We start from the raw sequence: 17916 nt of genomic DNA, 5'->3' as shown, positions 1-17916 counted from the left end.
TCTCTACACCCAGTGTGGGGCTCAAACCCACAACTCCAAGATCAAGAGTTATATGCTCTACTGACTGAGCCAGCCAGGTACTCCTCTAATGTGTGCATTTAAAACATAAATTTCACTCTAAAGATCTTTAGTTCTATCCTACATGCTTTGAAATACAGTCTTTATTATTGATAAGTCAAACATGTTTTAATATATGTTATGACTTCTTCTAAATGTAAATTGTTAAATAACAATTTTTATTGTGGTTAAATTATCTTGTGGTCAGAGAACATGCTCCTTTTTCCTTCTCTAATTCTGTAAAAGATTTTTGAGACTTGTTGTATGATTTGGTTTTAATAAGCACTCCCAAGTGGAATGGAGGGTTTATGCCTGATCTCTAGGTCAGGTTGGTTAAATGTGTCATTCAAATATTCTATATCCTTAGTGACTTTCTTATTTGAATTTTACCAGTTGATGATAGAGATATTAATTTGTCATCTTCCTGTTGAACTTAACCTTTTATGAATGAACCATTATATTTACAGGTAATGCTTTTTGCTTTATTTGTATAATTATATATATATATAATATAAGTATAATTTGTCTGATATTAGTATAAACATATTTTCTTTTGATTAGTATTGACATTGCATATCTTTCCCATCCTTTTTAAAAAGTGTATAAAAATTAATTATTTTAATTAACATTAATGTATTATTTGCCCCAGGGGTACAGGTCTGTGAATCGTCAGGCTTACACATTTCACAGCACTCACCATAGCGCATACCCTCCCCAATGTCCATCACCCAGCCACTTTCTCTATGGCCCCCTCCCCCCAGCAACCCTCAGTTTGTTTTGTGAGATTAAGAGTCTCTTAAGGTTTGTCTCCCTCTTGATCCCATCTTGTTTCATTTTTTCCCTCTCTACTCCCCAAACCCCCCATCCTGCCTCTCAAATTCCTCATATCAGGTAGATCATATGATAATTGTCTTTCTCGGATTGACTTATTTCGTACAGTGTAATACCCTCTAGTTCTATTCATGTTGTTGCAAATGGCATGATATCATTTCTTTTGATGGCTGCATAGTATTCCATTGTATGTATATGTGTGTGTGTGTGTGTGTTCATTCATCTGTTGATGGACATCTAGGTTCTTTCCATAGTTTGGCTATTTTGGAGATTGCTTCTATAAACATTTGGGTGCACATGCCCCTTTGGATCACTACATTTGTATCTTCAGGGTAAATACCCAGTCGTGCGATTGCTGTGTCATAGGGTACCTCTATTTTCAACTTTTTGAGGAACTAAGATCAAAAGCTTTTGGACAGCAAAGGAAACAATCAACAAAACCAAAAGACAACTGACAGAATGGAAGAAGATATTTGCAAATAACATATCAGATAAAGGGCTAGTATCCAAAATCTTTAAAGAACTTACCAAACTCAACACCCAAAGAACAAATAATCCAATCAAGAAATGGGCATAAGATATGAACAGACATTTCAGCAAAGAAGACATCCAGATGGCCAATAGACACATGAAAAAGTGCTCAACATCACTCGGCATCAGGAAAATACAAATCAAAACCACAGTGAGATACCACCTCACACCAGTCAGAATGGCTAAACTTAACAAGTCAGGAAATGACAGATGTTGGCGAGGATGTGGAGAAAGGGGAACCCTCCTACACTGTTGGTGGGAATGCAAGCTGGTGCAGCTACTCTTTCCCATCCTTTTACTTTCAAACTTACTGTATCATTATGTTCTAGGTGTGTCTTTATAAATAGCATATTTGGATTTTGCTTTTTTTTTTTTCCAGTCTGATGATCGTTGCCTTTTTATTGAATCATTTAGTCCGTTTATATTTAATGAATCATTTATTCATGTATGTTTACATTTACCACCTTCTATTCTTCCTAATCATTTTTATTTCTTTTTCTCCCTTTTGGAGCCTCCTTTCAAATTGACTGAATATTCTAAACACCCTCCCCCTCCACTTATTAGGAAGTTACATATCCCACTTCTATTTTTTAGTAGCTGCTATAAAAATCACAATGTCTACCCAAATTTTCAATGTCTATAGATAATCCGTATTAGACTCCTCTAATATAAGGACTTTGGAAGACTTTAATTTCTTAATTTCGTTTCCTAATTGAGATATATATATATTTCCTATATTATATAATATATATTTAAATAATATAGTTGTCATTTTTGTTATATCTCACTTATCCTTGCAAGATATTATTATTAATGTTTTATGTAATCAACATTCATTTGTTATGCTAAGTAAAATAATTCAGTCCAAGCAAGACAATTATATGATCTCACTCACGTGGAATTTAAGAAACAAAACAGGATCGTAAGGGGAAGAGAGGAAAAAATAAAACAAGATGAAATCAGAGAGGGAGAGAAAGCATGAGAGACTCTTAATAGGAAACAAACTGAGGGTTTCTAGAGTCTTCGGGATGGGGTAACTGGGTGATAGGCATTAAGGATGGCACATGATGTAATGAGCACTGGGTGTTCTATGCAACTGATGAGTAACTGAACTCTATATCTGACACTAATGATATACTATATATTAATTGAATTTAAATAAAATTAGATAATTAAAAAAAACATTAGTTTGAATTTACCAGTATAGAGTGCCACCCTTAGCTCTGGCAGTTGGGGCCTTTGGCCTGTGTCTCATGGTTTAGAGGTCCTCTCTCTGGCCTTTCTCTAGTCATACCCTTCTCTAGGGGTGAAAAGTTTGTGACACAAAGAAATGATGCCCACCTGGAACCTGCCTCACTCTGCCCCCAACCCTTACTCCTAGATCTTGCTATGGGGCCCTGGGACCCTGTAATTCCCTACTCAGGCATTGTGTGCCTATTTCCAGGACCTGAGCAGGCCTCTTCCCCACAGGCAAGTCATGCTGCAGGTGTCTTCACCTTTAGACCTAAACGATGACCAAGGGGTAGCTGCTTGCAGGGAGAGAGGGTGGTTTGGATGTACAGGCTGGGCTGTCCACATGCTTATGCACAAAATGTCTTGTATTTTGAGATGGAGTCTTAGTGGAAGAATAAGGGCAAATTGTACCTCCTTTTATTTATTTATTTTTTTATTTAAAAACATTTTTGGGTACCCCTGGGCCTCCTTTTAAACTCTTAACCTGTATATCACAAATGTTAAGGATAGGACTGGTCACAGGCGAATCACTTTCTTTGTTCTTCATTCCTTTTTGCATCTCAGAGCTTACATCTTTTGCTTGAGTACATCTTTCAGGATTTTCTTAGGGAGGATTTGCAGTTAGTGAACAATATCACAGTTTTTGTATGTCTTCTGGCTTCCACTGTTGATTCTGAGAAGATAGCTATTAGTCTATCATGTGCTTCTTTGAATGTTAACTGTCTTGCTCTCTCTGGCTACTTGTAAGGTTTTCTCTTTGTCTTTGGTTTTCTTCAGTTTCACTATTTTGTGTCTAGGTGTAGATTTCCTCTTATTTATTGTAGAGAGTCTTTAGGTTTCTTAAATCTGTGTATAGATGGTTTTCACCAGTTTGGGGTCATTCAGTCATTCCATTTCAAACCTGACACTTTCTTCCTTTTTGAATTAAAAAAATTATTTTTTTAAAAAATTTATTTGTTAAAGAGGGAGAGAGAGAGAGGAAGAGCAGAAGCAGGAGGAGCAGCAGACAGAGGGAGAAGCAGGCTCCTTGCTGAGCAGGGAGCCCAGTGCGGGGCTCAATTCCAGGACCCTGGAATCATGACCTGAGCTGAAGGCAGACGCTTAACCGACTGAGCCACGTGGGCATCCCTCCTTCTTGAAATTTTTTTTCTTTAAAGATTTATTTATTTATTTATTTGACAGACAGATATTACAAGTAGGCAGAGAGGCAGGCAGAGAGAGAGAGTGGGAAGCAGGCTCCCCGCTGAGCAGAGAGCCCAATGTAGGGTTCGATCCCAGGACCCTGGGATCATGACCTGAGCTGAAGGCAGAGGCTTTAACCCACTGAGCCACCCAGGTGCCCCCTCCTTTTTGAATTTTAAGTGTATGTTAGACCTTGGAATTTTTTTTTTTCTCCATGTCTCTGAACTTTTCTTTTGTATTTATATCTGGGGCTTACATTTACTTCATTAGGCCCATTACCTCAGGCATAAGTGGTTCCTTTGTTTATATTACCTCCCTGAGTTCCTGCTTTACTTTACCTTTGGCCTGGTGATTCTTTTCTATCTTGTCATCTCTTTGATATATGTAAGAAAATGTTCTTAATATTTCACTTGCAATTTTTGATTGTCTTCAGCAGAAGGTTTGGTCTGAATAACTGAACCCAACATATTCTTGGAACACTGAAGAAATTTTTTTTTCTGAGGTGTTTGCATTATCAGGGTCTTTTAGTAGAGTTCAAGTAAAATTTAATTATGCAAAAAATTTAATTATGCTTTTACTAACAGTTTCTGGATTCCTTTTTTAGAATAGTCAAACACGGGCGCCTGGGTGGCTCAGTGGTTTAAGCCGCTGCCTTCGGCTCAGGTCATGATCTCAGGGTGCTGGGATCGAGTCCCGCATCGGGCTCTCTGCTCAGCGGGGAGCCTGCTTCCCTCTGTCTCTTTCTGTCTGCCTCTCCATCTACTTGTGATTTCTCTCTGTCAAATGAATAAATAAATAAAATCTTAAAAAAAAAAAAAAAAGAATAGTCAAACACATGGCCAGAGATTCCAGGGGGGGAAAAAAAGCAACCTTGGGATTCTCTGACTTCTTTGACAGTTGAATGATCTAAGTCAATTGTTTCACTTGCCCTGAGAACCTCTTCAGTACCTCCCTTTTTAAATTTCCCCTTGTGCAAGTCTGGTTAACCAACACTTAGACTCAATGTAAATGTCTCAAAATCATAGAGTTTTCTATGAGACTGAGGGAACAATTACCACACCTTATTACTTTGGTCAAAAATATCTATCATTGCATATATCCCAGCCGCTCTGGTATAATCAAATTATGCCAGTTAATCAGAGGTAATAGACAATAACCTTTACCCAGACCTGCCCTGAAGTGATACCACGCTATTATCCCCCCTTTTAAATTATTCTTTAATTATTCTGTATTTAGATAATGATAAATTTATTGTGTATTGCCATTCAAGTTTGCACTGATGACCTATGTGTCTTTAAAAATATGGTAAGTGATAGCATATTTAAAGAAATTGAAGAGATCTAGAACAACTTCTTGGAGGGTTACAAGCAAGGCCATGGACTACAGTCGTGTTGCTTGTGTGCCATACAACCCCAGAGGCTGCCAGGTACATCAGAGTTCACAACCATAAAAGGGGGCCCAGAGCCATGATGAACCTTGGGAAAATCTTCTGTGAGTGGTTGTGTAGCATCAAGGGCTAGGCTTTACTGTTCAAAGGCTTGCAGATGGTTTTCTTTGTAATTGATGTGATTTTACCAACCATCCTCAGCACCTTGGAAATTTGCTAAGAATTTGCATTTATGGCTGTTTAAGTTCTCTTTCTTGATAACCTGGTGAGCATTGAGCTAACCCAAGTTACCCTGGAAGGTGAGGAAAATTTCCAGCTCAGAAAGGTAGAAATGACTTTCATGGATAATGAATAAGGCTTTCAACAAAATCCACTGACCTCTCTCTTTGTTCAGTGATGGTAGGACTTTAAGGCTTAGCAGGATGTCCTCTAGCTTATACAGAAGCAGTGGGAGCTGCATTATTTTAAATACCATAAAACTTCTCCTATTAGGAAATATATATTCAGTCTTTTTTTTTTTAAAGATTTTATTTATTTATTTATTTAAGATTTTATTTATTTATTTGACAGAGATCACAAGTAGGCAGAGAGGCAGGCAGAGAGAGAGAGACGGTAGGAGGCTCCCTGCTGAGCAGAGAGCCCGATGCGGGGCTCGATCCCAGGACCCTGAGATCATGACCTGAGCCGAAGGCAGAGGCTTAACCCACTGAGCCACCCAGGCGCCCTATTTATTTATCTGAGAGAGATAGTGAGAGAACATGAGAGGGGAGAAGGTCAGAGGGAGAAGCAGACTCCCCATGGAACTGGGAGCCCAATGCGGTCTCGATCCTGGGACTCCGGGATCATGACCTGAGTCCAAGGCAGTCGCCCAACCAGCTGAGCCACCCAGGCACCCCTCAGTCTTAAGTTAAGACACGTCAGGCTTGATAACCTAAAGGTCAGTGGCGCCTGGTTTGTAGTAAGTCCTTCTTGATCCATACTCTCTTTCCAGGATGACTGCTTGCATCGCCCTTCATTCTGGCCTTTCCTCCTCTCATTTGGGAGTTGAGTACAAGCTCTCTTCAGTGAAAAGGCATGGTTTATTTTGATCAGAGGCCCAAGTTAAAGCACATAATAACCAGTCACTGTATACTGTGACTAATTTAACTTTGACCATATCTTATGTACTACTCAGGAAGTCTTGCCCTAGGAGTTAGTAAAGCTTAAGAATGAGTTTGTAGAAATTTCGGTATTATATAATAGCATTTTGAATTTGTTGATTTATTTCACCTGATGGACTTAGAGGTTTACTCCTAAGGAGACACATTCTCAGGAGGCAAATTCTCAGTAGGAGTCCCACCACACAGCCAAATGACCTTGACCCATCTCTTGGAGCACGTTGGACCTCTTCCTTCATGTGTAGAATGAGGGTTTGAAGCTGGGTGAATTCTGAGCTCCTTTTCAAAGCTAAACTGCTCTGATACTCTTTCCAGATCTAAAAATTAGGGATGTATACAGTCAGTCTTCTAAATCAGTTCTGCAAATTCCAGGTAGAGTCAAGGCATTTGTATAGGAGAGAGGTTTATTTTGTTTGTTTGTTCGTTTGGTTTTTGTTTGTAGAGTTCTGGTTCACTAGATATAGATTTAACAAAAAAATAACAGTGCTTTTGGAGGGGGAACTCAGTTCAGAAATAAAAAAATAGATTGAGTTTTAAACTTTTAAATGAAACTTCTTGTGGCATACACTCACTTGTATAATAAGATGAGTTTCAGGAACCAAACACACCTGTGGAACCGGCACACAGAATGTTACCTGTACCTCAGAAACCCCTTCGTGCCCCCTTCTAATTATTATTATTATTCTTAAAGATTTTATTTGATCCCAGGACCCTGAAATCACGACCTGAGCCGAAGGCAGAAGCCTAACCCACTGAGCCACCCAGGCGCCCCGCCCTTCCAAGGATAACCACTCTCCCTACTCTTCGCTCCATTGATTGGTTTTATCTGCTTTTATACCTGGTATGAATGGAATTCTGTGCACTATGCTTTCTTTCATATTGGCTGCTTTCTCTGACTTTATGTCTCGGAGATTCATCAATATTGTGGTATGTAGCTGTAGCAGACGCTTACATTTTCCTCCAGAGACATTGTTACATCTTTGCATTCTGGTTTGAGTGACTCATTTGGGAGGGTCAATAATCCGCCATTATGAACAGAGAATAAAAGTGCTGAAGAGGAGAGCCAAACCAGAGGCATGTGATAACTTATCAACGTAGTGTATTATTAATATATAATACAGTTTATTGATTGAGAAAAAAGAAGCCCTCTTTGGAAGAAGAAGGACTTACCTCCTGCCTAAGACATTATCAGGACACATCCAAGGAAAGAATTCCCAGGTGATGGTACTGGTGATGGCTGTTAAGTTATAGGATCCTTAAAGTTTGCCAGTTTTTCCTTGAGGTTGAGAAATTGTGTTTTATCCCCATCTTCCCGTGCCCTTGTCCCCATAGTCCCTGCTCTGTTCTACCCTGCACGTGCTGGGTGCAAAAGACTGTCTACCGAAGGAGGGAAGAGTACAGCTAGCGTTCACAGTGGCTTCACAGGGCTTACTCACCACAGCAACACACTCTGGTTGGTGCTGTTGTCACGGTTTGCTAGATGGGGAATCCTGGCCATTGGAAAGAACTTGTCCCAAGTCACTCAGACATTGCACGGCAGAGCCAGAACCTGGCAGCATCTGCTCGCTCGTCTTCGCCACTGGGCATGCGCACTTGATCATTCTGAGGCTGGCAGAAGCCGCAGTGATGGCTGGGTTCGTGGGTGCTCTGTGGTCAGGAGTTCTGCCAGCTGAAAACATACAGCCTGGTCTGCCTTGGCCGCTCGCCCTGGGGCTGTGCAGGGGGAGCCTGCTTCGTGGGATCTCCCTTCCCCATGCTTGTGCCTGCGCCCGTGGGCTGATTGTGATTTCCTGGCTGGCTTGTCCTCCCTTGGCATCCCGTGCCAGCCGCTGCTGCTGGTGCTGACTGCCTGTCCTGGGGCTCTGTTGGCCAGTTCTCCACCGTGAGAGGAACAGACAGCTTCAGGATTTGCCATTCCGTCTGGGTTCCGGGCTCCCTCCTTATTTTTTTTTAATTGCCTCTCAAGAAATATTTGTTGGGTGAATGAACCCATGAATGGCAAATGGGGCTTTGAAATTCAGTTTTGATGTGAACTTTGCTTTTTAAAAAATGTTGACTCTGTTGTCCTGACCACTCAAGATCAAGCAATGATAATGGATTTGTGTGTGATAAAGAGGAAATTCTTCTGCAGAATAAGACAGAAACAGGAGTAGAATGATTTATGGGATTCTCTGATGCCTTCTGATTCTTAGCATAGTTTTGAACCAGGCTTTATATAGTGGTAATAATTATATGTGCAGCGTTCACGTTTTTCATTTCTTCTCTTGATATTTTGCATTTATTGATGTTTTCCGTAAATTCACAGGGACCACCTTGCTTATCTTTTTATTTGTTTTTATTTATTTATTTATTAAAATTATTTATTTATTTGACAGCAAGAGAGAGATCACAAGTAGGCAGAGACAGGCAGAGTGTGTGTGGGGGGGGTGGGAATCAGGCTCCCCGCCAAGCAGAAAGCCCGATTCAGCGCTCGATCTCAGGACCCTGAGATCATGACCCGAGCCGAAGGCAGAGGCCCAACCCATGGAGCCACCCAGGTGCCCCCTTGCTTATCTTTTTAAAAAAATTAATTTTAAGTGAAGTATAGTTGACATACAGCATTACATTAGTTTCAGGTGTAGAACAAAGCAGTTTGACAATTCTGTATGTTACGAAATGCTCACCACGGTAAGCATAGTTGCCATCAGATGTCAGATGAATTTAATGCCATCTTCCTGACTGTAGTTTTGATGCCGTACTTTTCATCCCTGTGACTTACTTGTTTTGTAACTGGAAGTTTGTACCTCTTAATCCCTGCCACCTGTTTTGCCTGTCTCCTCTTTGGGCAACCGCTAATTCGTTCTTTGTATATGTGAGTCTGTTTCTGGTTTTTTTTTTTTTTTTTTTTTTAATAATTTTCAATGTAATATGATACCCCACTGGGTGGTCCTCCCATAATAAACAGAGGTTTTGCTTTTAGTAAACACCCTGTCCCATTTGGCATTGCCAGTTCTCTGGAACCAGAGTAATTTAAAGGAAGCAGGAGTGCAGGTTGCCTTGGTAAAGTGACTGACCTCTTGGGTTTTGCTGTGTTGTGATTATGGCGTGCCATGATGATATGTTTGCCCTTATTTTATTCCAGGATGTTTTTCTATGGCAGACAGTGTGGCCATGTTGGCAGACCTGAAGAAGTTTTACCGCTGTTCAAGATATTTCTTATCATCATTTGTCTTCATGTTATCCTGGTTACATCCTTAGAAGGTAAGGTGCCTGCGTTTTATCTTGTCTTGTGTTTTTTTCATTCTTTCCCCTGTTTTATCTCTGTGTACAAGTATTTATTTAGAATTTTTTTTTTTAACACTGTGAAATAAACATAACACAAAACTTACCATTTTAACTGTTGAACTGCTGGCATTAAATATATCCCCAATTTTGTACAACTATCACCACTACCCATTTCTAGGATATTTCATCATCTCAAATAGAAACTCTGTACATGTTAAACAGTAGTTCCCCGTTCCTTCTTCCCCCTAGTCCGTGGTATACTCTCTGCTTTCTGTCTTTATGAATTTGCCATTCCAGGTACCTCATATAAGTGGAATCATACAGTATTTGTCCTTTTGTGTCTGGCTTCTTTCACTTAGCATGTTTTTAGGGTTCATCCATGTTAACAGTATCTATCAGCATTTCATTCCTTTTTTAGGCTGAATAATACTCCGTTGAGTATAGAGACCACATTTTGTTTATCCATTCAGCGTTGAAAAACGTTTAAGGTATTTCCACCTTTTGGCTATTGTAAATAATGCTGCTGTGGATATTGGTGTACAAGTACAAGTTCAAGTCCGTGCTTTCAGTTCTTTTGGGCACATATGCCTGGGAGTAGAATTGCTAGATCACATGGTGACTCTGTGGTTAACTTCTTGAGGATCTGCCACACTGTTTCCCACAATGGCAGCACCATTTTATATCCTACCAGCAGGGCACAAGCATTCCAGTTTCTCACCAAGACGACTTCTTCTTCTTCTTCTTCTTTTTTAAAGATTTTATTTATTGGGATGCCTGGGTGTCTCTGCTGGTTGGACGACTGCCTTCGGCTCAGGTCATGATCCTGGAGTCCCGGGATCGAGTCCCGTGTCGGGCTCCCAGCTCCACGGGGAGTCTGCTTCTCCCTTGCTCATGCTCTCCCTCACGGTCTCTCTCTCAAATAAATAATAAATAAATAAATAAAATCTTTAAATAAAATCTTTAAAGATTTTATTTATTTATTTGACAAACAGAGATCACAAGTAGGCAGAGAGGCAGGCAGAGAGAGGGGGAAGCAGGCTTCCTGCGGAGCAGAGAGCCCAATGTGGGACTCCATTCCAAGAACCTGGGATCATGACCTGAGTTGAGGGCAGAGGCTTTAACTTACTGAGCCACCCAGGTGCCCCTCTCCAAGAGTTTTTATTTTCAGTTGTTTTGATAATGGGTGTGAATTGGTACCTTGTAGTGGTTTTGATTTACATTTCCTTAATGATTAGTGTTGTGGAGCATCTTTCATGGACTTATTGGACATGTTTGTCTTTTTTTTAGAGATGTGTCTACTCAAACCTTTGGCCTATTTTCGAATTGGGTTGTTTGGGTGTTTTTGTTGTTGTTGTTGAGTTTAAGAGTTATTTATATATTCTGGATATATTAAATCCTTTACCAGATAATGTGATTTGCAAATATTTTCTCCAATTCTGTGTTGTCTTTTCACTATCTTAATAGTGCGCTTTGACGCACCAAAGTTTTTATGTTTGAAGAAGTCCAATTTATCTGTTTTTACTTTTTTGCCTGTGCTTTTCCCGTCTTATCCAAAAAACCATTACCAAATCTGATGTCATGAAGACTTCTCCCACGTTTTCTTCAAAGAGTTTTAGAGTTTTAGCTCTTGTGGTCAGGTACTTTGATGCATTTTGAGTTCATTTTTGTATATGGTGTGAGGTAAGGGCCCAGCATCATTTTTTTATTTTTAAATATTTTATTCATTTATTTGACAGACAGAGATCACAAGCAGACAGAGAGGCAGGCAGAGAGAGAGGAGGGAAGCAGACTCCCTGCTAAGCAGAGAGCCTGATGCAGGGTTCAATCCCAAGACCCTGAGATCATGACCTGAGCCAAAGGCAGAGGCTTTAACCCACTGAGCCACCCAGGCGCCCCCCAGCATCATTATTTTACGTGTGGACATCCACTTTTCACAGTGTTATTTGTTGAAAAGACTATCCTTTCGCCATTGAGTCGTCTTGGCACCTTTGTCAGAAATCAATTAACCACATATGTGAGGGTCTGTTTCTGGTGTTTATTTGTTTTTAAAAGCATCCATTGAAGGTACTTCTGCATGGAAGCGTTAAGGGAGGTAGAGAATCAGCCAAATGAAGTAGCATGGTTTTCACAAGAGAGGATCTTTAGAACGAAATACAGAGAAAAGTTAGGAAGGCAGCAAAAAGGCCAGATATCCTGGCAGCAAAATCTCTAGATACCAACTGCCAAAAAAAAAAATACAATGCTATCCAAAGGGTAAGAATCCTCACCAGGAATGTTATTTAAGAAGAATTATCGAGGACACACAGAGAAATGCCTTTCTTACTTGGAGGAGAGTGGCAGGATCAAGGAATCTTTGGATAAAGCAAATACCTCCTGACAGTCAGCAGTGATATGTAAAGAAAACAGACACACATGAACTAAATGGAAAACTTCCCAACAGGTTAAAACCCAGTTGACAGTCCTTCAAAAAGCAGGCACCAGGGCCTGTCAAGAAGCCACAATACTTTACAAAAAGAAGTGGTGAGAGTCAAATGTGTCCTGACTGCTTATGATGGGCTGGATCCCTCCTGCTTTACACATACTCACTCTCTTCAGCTTCTCAACCACATCTGTGAAGGAGAGGTCCTAAAGTTAGCCTCATTTCCCAGGTCGAGAAACTGAGTCTCAGATAAGTAAGTTGTTTAAGGCAGTGGCTGACTGGAATTTGTAGCCAGCTTTGAATTTTGTGGTCATAACCTGCAAACCAGAGTTCTCAAGCTCTGAAAACATCAGTTCTCAAAATATAAGAATCCCCTGGAGGGCTTGTTAAAACATAGATTTCTGGGTCCCTCCCCGAGAGGATTCATTAGGTATAGGGCTGGACCTGAGAATGGACATTTCTAAGAAGCTCCCAGGTGCTATTGTGACGGACCCGGAGACTACACTTTGAAGACCACTACCTGCAGTGGTCTTCAAAGACCACAGTGGGCAGAAGGCAGAAGTAGGGAGAGAAAACTTCTCTAGATAACTATCACGGGGTGTCGAGTCTGCTGTGGTTCTGTGATGTTACTGTCAACTGTGCTCGCACGTCATCTTCTTGGGGCATGAAAACATCACTGTGGGATCAGCAGAGCAGAAATCAAATGACTAAATGTCTCCAGGGGCGTGATGGGTTGGGAAGTGGTGGAGTCAGACTAGATACTAGATCTTCAGTCTCCCATTCCAGTGCATTTTCCACCGCGGGGGTAGCTGAGGAAGGAAAGTGAAACATAAGGGGAAAAAAGTCATCAAAATAAAGCAGCTCGGGAGAAATAAGTCTTTGTGAAAAAATATATTTAAGAGCGAGGAAAATGGGGCAGGTAAACCGGAAAGTGCCTGCGTGCTGATGGCTCCCATGTCCCTCTGATTGCAGATGATCTGTGCCTATACGACGGAGCGTGGCCTGTCCTTGGAACTAGCCAGAAGTGCCAGGGAGTTAACACTCCAAGAGAGTGAGGGATGAGAGTCGGTGTTGACCTATGCCAGCTTCCTCGTCCCTAGATGGGCTGTGTTCTACTCACCTAGTAGATAGTTGGGTTGTGCCCCACTTGCCCACCAGTAGTAATCCACTCGTTAATGTACCCATTATTGGCTTTACTCGCTTCCCTATCTTACTTCCCTACTTCCTCCCTCTGCTTTCTGGGGTCTCTCCACCTGGAACCAAATGAACTATCCAAGGCCCAGCCCAATATTGCTACCTCTATAAAACCTGCCCTGATCTCTTCAGAGGAAAGAAATCTCTCTCCCCGGGGCTCCTTTTTCTCTTTATCCATGTCTTTTTATTCTTGAACCCTTCTGTTACAGCGTTAGGCATTTCCTTTGCATCACACGTCCTTTCAGCACATTGTCAGTGCCAGGTGAGAAGGCAGAAGGAGGGTTTGTGAGGTGGATGGGAAACGAATGGGGGGAAACGTAATGAGGACAGGGAACTTGCTCTGGGCCCCACCCTGCAAAGTGCTTGCTGTATAGCATCTCATTTAATCCTCACAAAAACGCATCATGATAGATAATTTTAGTCTCAGTTTACAATGAAGAAATGGAGGGTCAAAGAGATGAAGTAATTTGTGCAGAGTCACACAGCTCAGAGGATTCCCTTCAGCACATAGCTTGCTCTGTTCATACTCGACCAGGCTGCCTGGTAGGTGTCTGAAGTCTGAATGAACAGGTCACTGAGGCGAGGGGAGAAGATAGAGAAGGAGCCGGGCTGTGCTGCTAGAGAACAGCCATTCCCCCAGACTCTGGGGGATCTGGACTGCAAGCACAGTAGCTTTACCCTGGAAGCCTGAGAGATGACTCCGTAGCTCTTGACAGTAAGGAGAGGTAGGTCTGACACTCTTGTTAGGCCACTGGCCAACAGAGAGAACTCTTAGACCTTAATACTTTCAGTTGTATAATTTGGCAATGCGCGAGGGAATCATTCTTGGTCTACCAGAAGCCCACATGAGCTTTGATTGGTGACTGTACTTCTCTTTAGCCTCTAGCTCTCCTGGCCCGTACCAGTGCCTTTTTTCTTTACCTTTTTTAAGATTTTGTTTATTTATTTATTTGACAGACAGAGATCACAAGTAGGCAGAGAGGCAGGCGAGAGAGAGGAGGAAGCAGGCTCCCTGCTGAGCAGAGAGCCCTATGCGGGGCTTGATCCCAGGACCCTGGGATCATGACCTGAGCTGAAGGTAGAGGCTTTAACCCACTGAGCCACCCAGGCCCCCCCCCCCACTTTTTTTTGGGCTTTGAAGGAGGTCTTCTTTTAGGTACAACTATTTTCCAGAGGGTGAGATGACACAATAGTGGAAGATGGTTATAATTTCATCCTTGTAGAGTTGTCTTCCCCATTTGGAAACAATTACACATTTGAGCCAGTTTGGTGAGCTCATGAGCTATAATCCCCCAACCTTCTCTCTGGTCTGGACCTAGATCTTTCTGTGCCGCAGGCATTTCCAGTGATAGACTCCTCTATAATTCCTGTCTCCCAAGGCCTCACTCTCTTGTTTCCTCTTACACTCTCCTGCTTTGTCCATCCAAGTCTTTGTTCTTCCTTGTGCAGCGCATGGTAAAGCAGTAGAAGGGTAGACTGTAACACTCCTGAAAGACAGGGAACCTGTCTTGTGTGACTTTGTCCTCCAGTACCAAACCACGTGTGCACTCTTTCTCTCTCAACTTTCTGTCTGTGCAAATGAAATTATGAATACCATGACACTGACCTGATGCTCAGCCAGTCTTACAGCCTCCCCAATTCCCACTACCCCCCCACAGGCATGAGGTCACTGCTAGTAGACCCTGACTCTTTCCCTGACAGATCAAAGTGCTGACGGGAAATGGTAGAGGCTCTGAGTAGGTTGAGGAGGAAACTGAAAGCAGAGGACATTGTGTCCCACTTAGCACTTAGAACTCCTGGTCAGAACTCATAGCAGCCTGTACATCAACAGGGAGGCCATGGTACAGATGAAAGATGGTGGCATAGTGTGTCTAGGCAGAGAGAAGACTGGAGATGGTGTCTTTTTCAAGTCTTTCTTGTCTCTTGTGGGCAGAGGATGGATTCTGAGTGGCCCTCGCGCTCCTTGTGGGTGACTGTGTTGTGAGCCAGGAGCAGGGACATGGCTGCAAAAGTGATGGTGTGGACAATTTAGACTAGGGGTCTGATGAAGGATGTGACAGACACTCAGAGTTGAGAACTGAGGAGACCTGGGTCAGCAAGAGAGGGACCCCCAGGCCAGGGTGGGCTACTGAGAGCATAGACCATGGGGGCCAGTGGGCATAGTCTTTAGCGGTGGATGCCCGCTGGATGCTCAGGAACCCCACAGGGGGAGGGAGATCTCTGGAGAGGCCATTGAGAACCCAGTGTTCAACACAGGGTGGGCTCACAGAGCTGGACCCCTTCTCCCCGCTGCTAGAAGGAAACTAGTGCCTCATTCCCAACCTGGAAGCCATCTTGACTACCAGATGGAAGACGAGGCAAAATAGAGATGGTGCATATATCCAAAAGACATTGATTTAGCTGGAGATCGTTTCAGAGCAAATGAAAGAGCCACCTTAAATCATTGGGTCTAGAGATCCCTTTCCTGTACCTCTGGAGTGGAGGCTGCAAAATAACGTGGAAGCTCAGGTAGTTTATTTTTAATGTGTTTGTTTATTGTTGCTATTCTTTGTACATCTAAATTCTATTTATAAATTTTAAACTAACTCTAAAACGAATACATATTAAGATGTGTTAGGACACTATGCTAGGGATTGTTGAAGGTGATCATCATAACCTGAATTCCACTCCTCCTCCTGGTTTTATCTTTTCAGGTATGAAGAAATACTTAGTCAGGTCCTTGAGGGTAAGGGGGACAACCCTTTCCTCTCTGTATCCTCCATAGTCCAGCACATAGTAATTGCTCAATAAACTGGTTGTTTGACTCACTTTGATTTTTGAGTCTACTGTAAAGCCTAGAGATACTCTAAAATGCAGGTCTTTGCCTTCAGCTTACTTACATCACCAGCAATACCCTCATCTGGACCCAGTGATTTCTTATACAACATATGTTACTCCTCTGACATTTTGCATAGACCTCAATGAAGTGGCTGTCGGTTGGCTAGATTACCTTTAAAGAATGGCTTCCTCACCTCCATATGATGAAGGGGCTCAGCTGATTGCCTGTTAGGATTCCTTCACACACTCACATTCTGTGAGTTCAATTACCTAGCAGGGAGAGTCTTCGGATTCCTAATTCATTGTCCTGGGTGACCAGAGATCCTTGGGGTCTGCTTCAAATGAGAACCACTCTTCTTTGCCATTCCATTTTACGACTGCTCTCCTATTAAAAATTTTTTTTTAAAAATTTCTTTATTTATTTTGGGGGGGTGTGGAGAGAGAGAGAGAGAAGGAGAGAGATCCTCTAGCAGACTCCCTGCTGAGCGCAGAGCCCGATGCGGGACTCTGTCCCAGGACCCTGAGATCCTGACCTGAGCTGAACTCGTTGGACGCTTAACCAACTGAGCCATCTAGGCGCCCCTCCTATTCAAAATTCTTAATGTGAAATTGGAAACAATTGAAAATACTTTTTTAAACCACTTTTTTTTTTTTTAACATAATGTGATTTCAGAGGCTCTTCAAGTTACAGAGAAGCCAGTGTATCTCTTTGTTTGCTAAACTGATAAAAGTTCCAGAAGTGGCTTTTGCTGACTGGTCAATCAACGGGTCACTGGTGCTATCCTTGCCTTGCCCTTCATGGAAAAGTCCAGTGCCTCTTGTTAGGATCCAGTAGCAACAGCTCATAGGACTGAGCATGAATAACAGCAGTGGCAGCAGCAACCCAGCTGGATATTTGTGTAGGTCTTCATGGCTTACAGAGTGCCTGCGTGTAGATCATCTCCCTGTGTCCCCACTGGGGTAGGCGAGGAATATTAATATTGTATTATCCCCCACTTTGCTGATGAGAAGATTGAAGCTTAAAGCAATGGAGTAACTTTCAAAGTTACTCAGCAAGGTAAAGTATCAAGCTCCTGAAAGCAGCTCACCAGATCTCTGTCCTCTATTCCAGCCCGTACAATGTGCTTGCTTTTGGCCAATTGACTCTGTTGTAGCCAAAATCCTTTAACAATGGTGATTTTAATCATAAGGAATGTCTTTTTGGAGCAGGGGTTGGCAAACATTTTCCACGAAGGCCAGATAATAAATATTTTTGGATTTATCGGCCATACACAGTCTCTGTGGCAACTACTCAGCTCTGTTGGGGTAGGCAAAGGGGCCATCGGCAATATGTAAATAGGTGTGGCTTGGCACCAATACAGCTTCTGCTACAGACTCGGTTGGAGGGCAGGCTTTGGCCCATGGGCTGTAGTTTACAGATCCCCGATCTAGACCCACAGAAGCGGTGCAGCACATACTACTGATCATTTATATGACAACCATTCCTTGCTTTTTACTTTTTTGGCCAAGCCCTGGCTTCATAGGGTGCTTACCCCTTTCCACATGACTCAGGAGTAAATCCTAATTATTCTAAGCCAACTATGGAAATGCTGTTCTTGCCAGCTTGATTTATTATTTTTTTTAAAGATTTATTTATTTATTTATTTGAGAGAGAGTGAGAGAGCATGAGCGAGGAGAAGGTCCGAGAGAGAAGCAGACTCCCCGTGGAGTTGGGAGCCTGATGTGGGACTCGATTCCGGGACTCCAGGATCATGACCTGAGCCAAAGGCAGTCGTCCAACCAACTGAGCCACCCAGGCGTCCCTGCCAGTTTGATTTAAGAGTGGCCATGTGACTCCCTTTTGA

The 17916-nt window shown here is 42.3% G+C and overlaps 1 long non-coding RNA gene across 2 annotated transcripts in view; it reads left to right on the top strand.

Moving 5' to 3' along the window:
- Positions 1-9502: 9502 nt before the first annotated feature.
- The window catches only part of LOC309858562, a 33683-nt gene continuing 25269 nt past the window's right edge, over positions 9503-17916 (top strand). For both annotated transcript variants that reach the window (XR_014308244.1, XR_014308245.1), the window contains exon 1: positions 9503-9618. This is a non-coding gene — a long non-coding RNA (uncharacterized lncRNA). The remainder of the gene's footprint in view (positions 9619-17916) is intronic.

This window comes from Mustela nivalis (assembly GCF_964662115.1).
Source record: "Mustela nivalis genome assembly, contig: HAP1_SCAFFOLD_2793, whole genome shotgun sequence".
Taxonomy (NCBI): domain Eukaryota; kingdom Metazoa; phylum Chordata; class Mammalia; order Carnivora; family Mustelidae; genus Mustela; species Mustela nivalis.
Note: the sequence above shows the minus strand (reverse complement) of the source record. Positions and strands in the feature narration are given on the sequence as shown.